The sequence below is a fragment of the Orcinus orca genome, chromosome 4, assembly GCF_937001465.1.
Source record: "Orcinus orca chromosome 4, mOrcOrc1.1, whole genome shotgun sequence".
Lineage (NCBI taxonomy): Eukaryota > Metazoa > Chordata > Mammalia > Artiodactyla > Delphinidae > Orcinus > Orcinus orca.
Genome location: NC_064562.1, coordinates 37,181,331 through 37,192,278, shown reverse-complemented (window position 1 = coordinate 37,192,278; position 10,948 = coordinate 37,181,331). Strand labels below are relative to the sequence as shown.

The following is a 10,948-nucleotide window of genomic DNA, read 5'->3' as shown; positions in this document are numbered from 1 at the left end:
CCTAAAACTGTGCTGTTTAGTTGTAAGGTATATAAGGGAATTCTTTTATCATCTGCTTTCATTCCCTAATACTTATGGAACACACAGGTGTCTGAACTAACAGAAGGCAATGCCTTCCAGCACTTAGGGAGAGAGCGACACCTACTGTTAAAAATGGTGCTAAACATTTTTAAACAACTTGGTACATTCTAATTTTCTTTCATACTTAGTTACGTTTTACTGAGCACTGACAGTACACCCTGAATTGTGCATGGTCTCACTTATCGATCTGACGTAGATGCCATTTTTTTCCATTTATATTTGTGGGAATTGTCTGAGAGGTGAAGTTACCTCAGACCCACGGGACCAGACTTGACTTCAGAAGCCATGGTTGTGGCCACTACATTGACCATTCATGCACTGCAGACTTGCATCTGCGAAAATCTCAGGGGATACTTCCCAAATACCCCCTCATTCTTATGCACAGCCTTTAAGAAGACACTTGAAAAGAAAGAAAGTTCTAAGCCAGTAGCCATCCAGAAAGTAGTAAGACTCATTCACAAGCACTTTAGTACAAATGGATTTTGATATGATTCACTGGCCAGACTTAAAGTTACCTGAATTAAGCGTTCTGTCTTTTAGCACTTGACGGTGAGACAGAAATAAATACGAAGACTAGAGTACAAAAACAATACATAGCTCTGAGTCTATTCTAGAAAACAAGAGATTCTTTGTTTCTTGGATTATCTATTTTGGATTTTGCTAATGTAATTTGAAAGCTTAAAGTTAATATTGTAATTAAAATGGATAGGATATGCTTAGAGTTAGTATCTACAAAGTCATAATTAACTAGAATTTTATTTTTTTCTATATAATCTAGCTAAAGACATGTAGACCTTTGGAAAAGCTTGGGTCTGCAATACTTAAATTCTCATCCCAACTTCCGATTCATAAACTCTCGCATAAAGCCTAGGGCTATTAAATTCCCCTAGCTGGAGAAAGACGCTGTTCAAGATCTTCATGCATGAGTGCACAGAGGGCTGTATGTTTGTCTCTGAGGATTTAGCTTCTAATCCATTCTTCGAAAAGATCAGAATCTTTCAGCTAATGTTCAGAAGAGTGACGTGCCCTTCGTCAAATGGTGGCTGTCAAATGTTGACATTCTTCCATAAAATCACCAGAGGACCATGGTAAAATGTCTTTACGACACACTTAGGAGTACTGTTGTGTTTCGAACATTGAAAGGAAGGATGTGAGAGGGTAGAACCCACTATATGAAATACTACCTTCAAACTATTGAGAAAATAAGCAAAAGTCAGGATGGGTGGAGGCTCACTGCATACTCGGAGGCTCGGAGCCCAAGGTACCTTCCCAGGAGACCTGCTCACAGGAGACTGAACCCATCACCAGGCAGGACAGGGAACTGAGCTGCAGCTGCTGGGACAGCAGGCCTTGCCCCTTGGCTCCAGGTAACTGGTCCACTTCCTAGAAAGCCCTTCCCCCTCCTGCTACTCTACACTGATTTCCTCATCCGTGAAATGAGGATGATAACATTTCATAGGGAGTTTGTGAGGATTAGTAAGACGCTCCATGTGAAGTATGTGTTGCTGTGCACAATAAACGTTAGCTATTGTGTTATAAATTCCTTCCCCTTCTCTAATGAACCAGCTCCAGCCTCCCCACCCCAGCCCCACCTTCCTTACCGAGGTCCTATCCCTGCTTCAGGTGACAGCAACCTCTCGCCACTCTCCCTCACTCCTCGTTCTGCATCACTCACCTCTATCACACCTCAGCACGTGCTGCCTTGTATTGCTACTTCTTTTAATCCAAAGATTTCTATTTTGCACTATGTAATTTCATTCTCCTGTACCTTTTCTCATGCTAATCTCTTAGCCTGAAACAGGCTCAGTGAGGGTTATTAATAAGGTCAAAGTCATGCAGGTCATGAGTGGCTGCACTGACTGCAGAGCTAGGACTTTGCTATTCTCCATCTTTCCTTCCGTATCCTCTGTTCACCTGGCGCGATGCCTTGTACATGGTAGGAGTTCAAGAAATGTCTTACTGATTTTTTTTTTTTTTTTTTTTTTTGCGGTACGCGGGCCTCTCACTGTTGGGGCCCCTCCCATTGCGGAGCACAGGCTCTGGACACGCAGGCCCAGCGGCCATGGCTCACGGGCCCAGCCGCTCCGCGGCATGTGGGATCCTCCCGGACCGGGGCACGAACCCGTGTCCCCTGCATCAGCAGGTGGACTCTCAACCACTGCGCCACCAGGGAAGCCCCTTACTGATTTTTAAAAGGGGAGAATATTGTAACAGCAACTTAATGTAGGATTTGGCAATTACATTGCCATTTAAACAATCAATTCAGAAAGTTTTAAATAATAACAGCATATAGTGGGGGTGCCAGAAGAGAGAGAGAGGGGTGTTTGATGTGCACTCCAAAGCCAGAGTCAGATGTGGGGCTGCCGGGGCCAGCTGAAGTCTGACTGCATGCTGATACTTCGGGATCCTAAGGTTTGACTTAATAAGTGCAGATTCTCATGGGATATGCAGCTTGATGTGTTCTTTTAGGGAACAAATTACAGGTTAGAGGGCGTGTGTGTATTTAACTTGAACAAAGACTGTATCTACCTGATAAGGAAAATGTAAAACTTTGTTTAGTCTTTTGGAAGATTTGAGCCAGACTTCTTGTATTCCATGAAGAGTCTCTGAGGGCTTCCCTTGTGGCACAGTGGTTAAGAATCCACCTGCCAAGGCAGGGGACACGGGTTCGATCCCTGGTCCGGGAAGATCCCGCATGCCGCGGAGCAACTAAGCCCGTGCGCCAGAACTACTGAGCCTGCGCTCTAGAGCCCACGAGCCACAACTACTGAGCCTGCACACCTAGAGCCCGTGCTCTGCAACAAGAGAAGCCTGCAATGAGAAGCCCGAGCACCGCAACGAAGAGTAGCCCCCACTCACTGCAACTAGAAAAAGCCCGCATGCAGCAACAAAGACCCAACACAGTCAAAAATAAATTTAAAAAAAAAAAGAGTCTCTGAGATTTCTTTTGCTAGAAAATAATTCATCTGCTAGTGCTAGAAGAAGGTAAAAAGGAAGCCGTGAGAATAAAGCAGGGGCCACTCCTCAGGGGTAGGTGGCACACCATTAACATGCTAGGGGGCTTCAGAACAACTCAATTCTTGCACTCCTTTATCAAGGGAAAGCCATGTTCAAGGTGGAAAAGGAAGCAAAATAGCCCTGTTGAGAGGGAACTGAATCCCAATATAGTGGAGGAGATATTTCATCAAGCACCTAATAGATTTAAATTAACTTTGAAGTTTCCAGCTTCAAATGAGTTACATTTTTGAGGAGGGAAAGGATTTGAAATGTGATTCTGAAACCATTTTAGACGATCAGGCAGCACTCCATCTTTTCAGACTTTGTGTTTTTCTGTAGGTTGGTTTCAGTTTCTCCAGAGAAGAATTTCCTAATTTGTCTGGGGAAGAATATGCCCAGATGCCATCATTCTGGGGATCAGGTATGGAAAGGGGACCTAGGACCCCAAGTTTAGCAGGTGCCCTTTCACAAAATCCTTCTGTTCTCAGCCTCATGCCCACCTCACACGAGGCCTCCCCAGTATCTAGAGAGTCCTGAGCCTCTCTTGTTCAATTTCTATTCAACTTCTCCAGAGAATAAACCTGCTCCCTAGGAGGGGTGGCCATGCAGAGCTGGGGAAGAGGCCTGTGACCTAAAGCCTTTGTGAACAGAGTTCTGAATAGAGATTGCAATGCTGGATGTCAGTATTTTTCAATACTCTGTTAGAAAGTTTTAATTGAAGTACATCATACAAACAAAAGCCCACAGCTTGATGAATGATCACGTCCATGAGTCACTATCCAGATCAAGAACTTGACTACCTCCTTGATCACTTTTGACCAGGAATATAGTTATAGTTATAGTTATAATATAATATAATATAATATAATATAGTTATAATATTCTTACCTGGTTGAACAACTGAATACAAATTATCTTGATTAATGAGAGTTTCTAGTGTCGTGACAGGGGACTTTGCTGTGGCCTTATCCTGTTAAACACATGTATCTTCCTTGCATAATGCCATTGAAGGTGAGCTTATCAAATTTATGATCAAGGCAAAGGAAAAACAGAAAGCTAACGCTCTGTCCTACATGACAGAGTCAAGAACCAATAAATTTTTGCCTTCATTTAAGGATCAGCTGTTCAAATGGAGGTTGAGAGTTACAGACTTGGATTAATAGCAACACATATCCAAAAAACTTAAGAATTTTAGTAGACTACAGGCACTAACTTACCCCAATGTTAAGACAATCTTAAACTGAATTATTGGCAAGCCCAAACTGCAGAGAAGGTAATCAATCATCTTATTTGACTGCTTGGTTGGCTGCACACGGAAAAGCATATCATGTTTATTGTGGTGCATTTTGATTCAAAACAGTAACTAGGAATGGCTTAAGGCCTAGCAATAATGACACAAAAATAGTGTAAGTGAATGTAGAGACCTAGTCTAGAGCAGCTCTATCGAGTATGGGAGTGACTGGCTACATGTAGCTACTGACACACTTGACAGAGTAGATTATAGAACATTTTCGTCATTACAGAAGGTCTTTTGGAAAGCACTGGTTGCTGACAATAGGACTAAATAGAAATATCAAAGTTGTCTTCAAATATCTGAGATGGTTTTCTGTAAAAGAGGGTGAGGCATTCTTTATTGCCCCAGATGGAAGAACTTTACTAGGAAATAAAGTTATAGAAAATTTTTTTAATAACTCAAACTTTGAAAGAACTTTCTAACCGTCAGAGCTTGTTGCCTGCTCCTTCCTTGATGGTTTAGGCAGCAGCTATAGGATCCTTAATCAGTATGTCACAGAGAGATCCTTGAAATGAGGGAGAGTTTGAACCGAGTTGTTTCCAATGATACCTCCAGCTCTGTCCGTTGTTCTAGTGGAGATATTTTACTTTATTGTTATAACAATTTTTCATATGGTTACAAGGTTTTGTCCCAATGGATCCTACTTGCACCGCTCCAGCTGGGTCCACACAGAGCTGCTCAGCCCTGCACACAGCCTTGTTCTCTCCTTCCTCTTGGCATTTTTATTTTCTCTTCCTGATGCCTAGAACAATCTTTCTTCTCTAAGAACTTTTGTCCTCTTCACCTAACTAATTAATTCCCACATGTTCTCCTGTCTCAGATCAGACATTTCTGGCGATCATTTTCTGATCTCTTCTCTCCAAGTCTGACGTGGGCACTTCTCTGATGTACTCTCTTAACAGTGTTCTTCCCCTATCATGGCTCTCAGCACACTGCATTGCAAAGACCACTTTACTTGTCTGGGTCCCCCAGTAGACTGGAAAATCCTCAAGGACTGTCGTAGTGGTTATCTCACTCATAGTAGCCTCCCCAGTTCCTACACAGTGTCTGGGGTTACTAGGAAAGCCAAATAAAATGAAAACATGACTATTTGGGACTGAAACCAGAATGAGTTGACAAAAAAATGCCTAAAAGTTATTTCAGTGTAAATATTAAGTGGATGAATATTCAATCAATTGTTGACCAAAATCAGAATACCTGGGCTTCCCTGGTGGCGCAGTGGTTGAGAGTCCGCCTGCCGATGCAGGGGACACGGGTTCGTGCCCCAGTCCGGGAGAATCCCACATGCTACGGAGCGGCTGGGCCCGTGAGCCGTGGCTGCTGAGCCTGCGAGTCCAGGGCCTGTGCTCCACGCCGGGAGGGGCCATGGCAGTGAGAGGCCCGCATACCGCAAAAAAAAAAAAAAAAGCAGAATACCTATAGGTACACACACTTTTCAAGAAAGTGAAAATACTTGGCAGTGACTTGAGAGAGAGAGAGAGAAAAAAAAAATAGTAACTGTTTATCATTCAGTTAACACACATTCTATGAGACCAGTATTATGCTGATACCAAAAGCAGGCAATAATATCACAAGAAAGGAAAACTACAGACCAATATCCCTTATGACTATAGATGCAAATATCCACAAGAATATACTAGCAAACCAAATCCAGTAACATATAAAAAGGATTATATACCAACATCAGTGAGATTTATCCCAGAAATGTAAGGTTAGTTTAACATCCCCAAACCAACAAACATCATGTTAGTAGAATAAAAACCATGTGATCATCTCAATGAAAAAAGAGAAAAAAGCATTCAACAAAAATCCAACACTATTGTGATGAAAACACTCAACAAACTAGCACTAGAAGGGAACTACCTCAACCTGATAAAGGGCATCTACCATAAACCCACAGCTAATATATTTAATGGTGAAATACTAATGGCTTTTCCTGTAAGATTAGGAACAGAACAAGGATGTCTGTTCTTGCCACTTCTATTTATCATAGTAATGGAGGTTCTAGGCAGGCTAATTGAGCAAGAAAAAGAAATAAAACATACCCAGATTGGAAAAGAAGAAGTAAAATTACCTCCATTTGCAGATGGCATAATCTTTTATATTAAAAAATCCTAAAGAATCTACTAAAACTAATTAAAATAACTAAATGGGTTTATCCAGGTTGCAGAATACAAGACCAATATACAAAAATAAATTGTGTTTCTATACATTAATGAAACCAAGCAGGACACTGTGGGAAACTCCCAGGAACAAAAGCCCTTCCATGTCCCCTGTTTCTTGTTTGCAGAAAAAGGCTTTAGTCACTAGGGGCATCCCCTGAGTCACAAAAGCATCGCTCAAGAATTAATGATTGAAAAGATATAGACTTGTATGACAAAAATAGCTGTTAGGCCAAGAGAACTGGTAACAGTTTAAACAGTAAATTGGCCATATAGCAGTCACAGAATCTTTAGTTCCTCCCTGAAGGACATAGATAACACTGTCAGATGCACATTCCTGAGTTGTTTTGCAGATACTAAAACTGCCACCAGAGGGAAAAAGCTAACTGCATGATGCCCAGACTGTAGCCATGAAATAAGCTACTCCATCTTGAGTAGTACTAAATCTATGGCTAGGACAATTCCAGGAACTGGCCTCAAGGGAATGGGAAAAAAAACAACCTGGAACTGAAAATTAACTGCTTAAAACAATCAAGATGACCTTGACCAGAACATTACATGACCAATTTTAAGATGATTCTCGGAACTGACTGTGCTGTTCTGCACATAACCCCCACCTGCATGTCCTTGAAGATTTACTTTAAAAGCTCTTGCACTCTGATTGGCAACTTGGAGCTGGTTTGGGGGATGCTAGTCCACCATCTTCCCAGGTTGCCAGCTTCCTGAATAAAGCATCTTTCTTTTTCCACCAACCCTTGTCTCTCAAACATTGACTTTTGAGTGACAAGCAGCCGAACCTGAGTTCAGTTCTGGTTCTGGCCAGTAACACTAAGAATGAACATTCTAAAAACTAAAAATAACAAAAAAATTACATTTCCAATAGCATCAAAAAGAATAAAATACTTGGGTATAAATTTAACAAAAGAAATACAAGACATACACTGAAAACTACAAAACATTATTGAAAGAAATTAAAGATCAAAATAAAGGTAAAGACATCCTATATTTTCAGGGATCACCAGACGATATTGTTAAGGTACTTCCCCAATTTATCTATAGATTCAGTGCAATCCCTGTCAAAATCCCAGCTGTCGTTTTTGTAGAAGATGGTAAGCAGGATCCTATAATTTATATGCAAATGCAAGAGACCCAGAATAGTCAAAATAATCTTGAAAAAGCACAAAGTTGAAGGACTCGCATTTTCCAATTTCACAACTTACTATGAAGTTACAATAATCAAGACAATGTGGCACTGGCTTAGGAAAGACATAAGTAAAGGGAACAGAATTGAAAATTCAAAAATAAATCTTTAATTGATAATCAATTGATTTTGACAACAGTACCAAGACAATTAAATGGGTATAAAATAGTCTTTTTAACAAATGGTGCTAGAACAGCTGGATATCCACATGCAAAAGAAAGATGTTAGATCCCTACCCAGTCCATACACAAAAAATAACCCAAAATGGATTCTAGCACTAAACGTAAAAGATTTAAATATAAAATTCTTAAAAGAAAACATAGGAATTGGGTCAATCGTTCCTTAGAAATGACCTTAAAACACAAGCAACAAAAGAAAATAATAGATAAATTGGACTGTATCAAGGTTAAAAACGCTTGTGTGGCACACAACACTACCAAGAAACTAAATCCAATCCAAAGAATGGGAAAAAAAACATTTGTATATTCTATATCTTATAAAGGACTTGTATCTTCTATATATAAAGAACTCAAATTTAATAATAATAAATAACTCAATTTAAACTGGGCAGCAGACAATATTTATCTAGCACACTGAGTTAAACAGATGAGGCTGCTTGCCATCAGGGACATCTGTACCTCATTAATAGTACACAGGCTGCAGCACACTGATTGGGAAGCTCTGGGGTAGTAAACGCAATTTTCCAAAGTGTGGACAAGTAGTTTTTCATAATTACATATTTACCTTAACATATTAGAAAACAACTAGCCAGTACATCCTACACATCATTTCCTGGACATTACTGCTTAAGATAAAATTGAGTTAAAAAAAATGGGCAGAAGTTTTGAATAGACACTTCTCCACAGAAGATATATAAATGTCTAATAAGCACAGGAAAAGATGCTCAATATCATTGGTCATTAGGAAAATGTAAACCTAAGCAGCAGTGAGGTATCACTTCACACCCATGGAGATGGCTATATCAAAAAGACAAACAATAGCAAGTGTTGGCAAGAATGTGGAGAAATTGGAAGCTTCACACAATGCTGGTGGGTGCAGCTGCTTTGAAAAGAGTTTGGATTATTGTCACACTGGCCCTGGTGATGGCTGCCTTTAATACATCACAAATACATCTACACGTGGAACAACTCCTACAGAACACCTACTGAACGCTGGCAGAAGACCTCAGGCCTCCCAAAAGGCAAGAAACTCCCCACGTACCTGGGTAGGGCAAAAGAAAAAAGAATAAACGGAGACAAAAGAATAGGGATGGGACCTGCCCCAGTGGGAGGGAGCTGTGAAGGATAAAAGGTTTCCACACACTAGAAGCCCCTTTGCGGGTGGAGACTGCGGGTGGCGGAGGGGGAAAGCTTCGGAGCCGAGGAGGAGATCACAGCAACAGTGGTGCGGAGGGTAAAGTGGTAAGATTCCCGCCCAGAGGATCGGTGCCGACCGGCACTCACCAGCCTGAGAGGCTTGTCTGCTCACCCGCCGGGGCGGGCAGGGCTGGGAGCTGAGGCTTGGGCTTCGGTCGAAGCGCATGGAGAGGACTGGGGTTGGCGGCGTGAACACAGCCTGCAGGGGGTTAGTGCGCCACGGCGGGCTGGGAGGGAGTCCAGGGAAAAGTCTGGACTTGCCGAAGAGGCAAGAGACTTTTTCTTCCCTCATTGTTTCCCGGTGCACGAGGAGAGTAGATTAAGAGCTCTGCTTAAAGGAGCTCCAGAGACGGGCGCGAGCCACAGCTAACAGCGCGGACCCCAGAGACGGGCATGAGACGCTAAGGCTGCTGCAGCTGCCACCAAGAAGCCTGTGTGCGAGCACAGGTCACTATCCACACCTCCCTTCAGTGGGAGCCTGTGCAGCCCGCCACTGCCAGGGTCCCGGGATCCAGGGACAACTTCCCCGGGAGAACACACGGCGCGCCTCAGGCTGGTGCAACGTCACGCGGCCTCTGTTGCCGCAGGCTCGCCCCGCATCCACACCCCTCCCTCCCCCCCGCCTGGCCTGAGTGAGCCAGAGTCCCCGAAGCAGCTGCTCCTTTAACCCCGTCCTCTCTGAGCGAAGAACAGACGCCCTCCGGTGACCTACACGCAGAAGCGGGGCCAAATCCAAACCTGAGCCCCGGGAGCCGTGTGAACAAAGAAGAGAAAGGGAAATCTCTCCCAGCAGCCTCAGAAGCAGCGGATTAAAGCTCCACAATCAACTTGATGTACCCCGCATCTATGGAATACATGAATAGACAATGAATCATCCCAAGTTGAGGAGGTGGACTTTGAGAGCAAGATTTATTATTTTTTCCCCTTTTCCTCTTTTTGCGAGTGTTTATGTGTATGCTTCTGTGTGAGATTTTGTCTGTATAGCTTTGCTTTCACCAATTGTCCTAGGGTTCTATCCGTCCGTTTTTTTTGTTGTTGTTGTTTCTCTTAAAAAAAAGGGTTTTCCCTAATAATTACTTTTTATTTTAATAACGTTATTTTATCTTATCTTACATTATTTTATTTTATCCTTTCTTTTCTTCCTTCCTTGCTTCCTTCCTTCCTTCCTTCTACTTTTACTCCCTTTTATTCTGAGCCGTGTGGATGAAAGGATCTTCGTGCTGCAGCCAGGAGTCAGTGCTGTGCCTCTGAGGTGGGAGAGCCAACTTCAGGACACTGGTCAACAAGAGACCTCCCAGCTCCACAAAATATCAAATGGCGAAAATCTCCCAGAGATCTCCATCTCAACACCAGCACCCAGCTTCACTCAACGACCAGCAAGCTACAGTGCTGGACACCCTATGCCAAACAACTAGCAAAACAGGAACACAGCCCCACCCATTAGCATAGAGGCTGCCTAAAATCATAATAAGTCCACAGACACCCCAAAACACACCACCAGACGTGGAGCTGCCCACCAGAAAGACAAGATCCAGCCTCATCCACCAGAACACAGGCACTAGTCCCCTCCACCAGGAAGCCTACACAACCCAATGAACCAACTTTAGCCAATGGGGACAGAAACCAAAAACAACAGGAACTACGAACCTGCAGCCTGCAAAAAGGAGACCCCAAACACAGTAAGATAAGCAAAATGAGAAGACAGAAAAACACACAGCAGATGAAGGAGCAAGATAAAAACCCACCAGACCTAACAAATGAAGAGGAAATAGGCAGTCTACCTGAAAAAAAATTCATAATAATGAGAGTAAAGATGATCCAGAATCTTGGAAATAGA

At 42.6% G+C, this 10,948-nt stretch overlaps 1 long non-coding RNA gene across 1 annotated transcript in view; it reads left to right on the top strand.

Annotated features, from left to right (window-relative positions):
* LOC125964228 (uncharacterized) overlaps nt 1-10,870 on the top strand; it is a 273,001-nt gene extending 262,131 nt beyond the window's left edge. The window contains exon 3 of the long non-coding RNA XR_007477007.1: nt 10,349-10,870. This is a non-coding gene — a long non-coding RNA (uncharacterized LOC125964228). The remainder of the gene's footprint in view (nt 1-10,348) is intronic.
* Nucleotides 10,871-10,948: the final 78 nt, after the last annotated feature.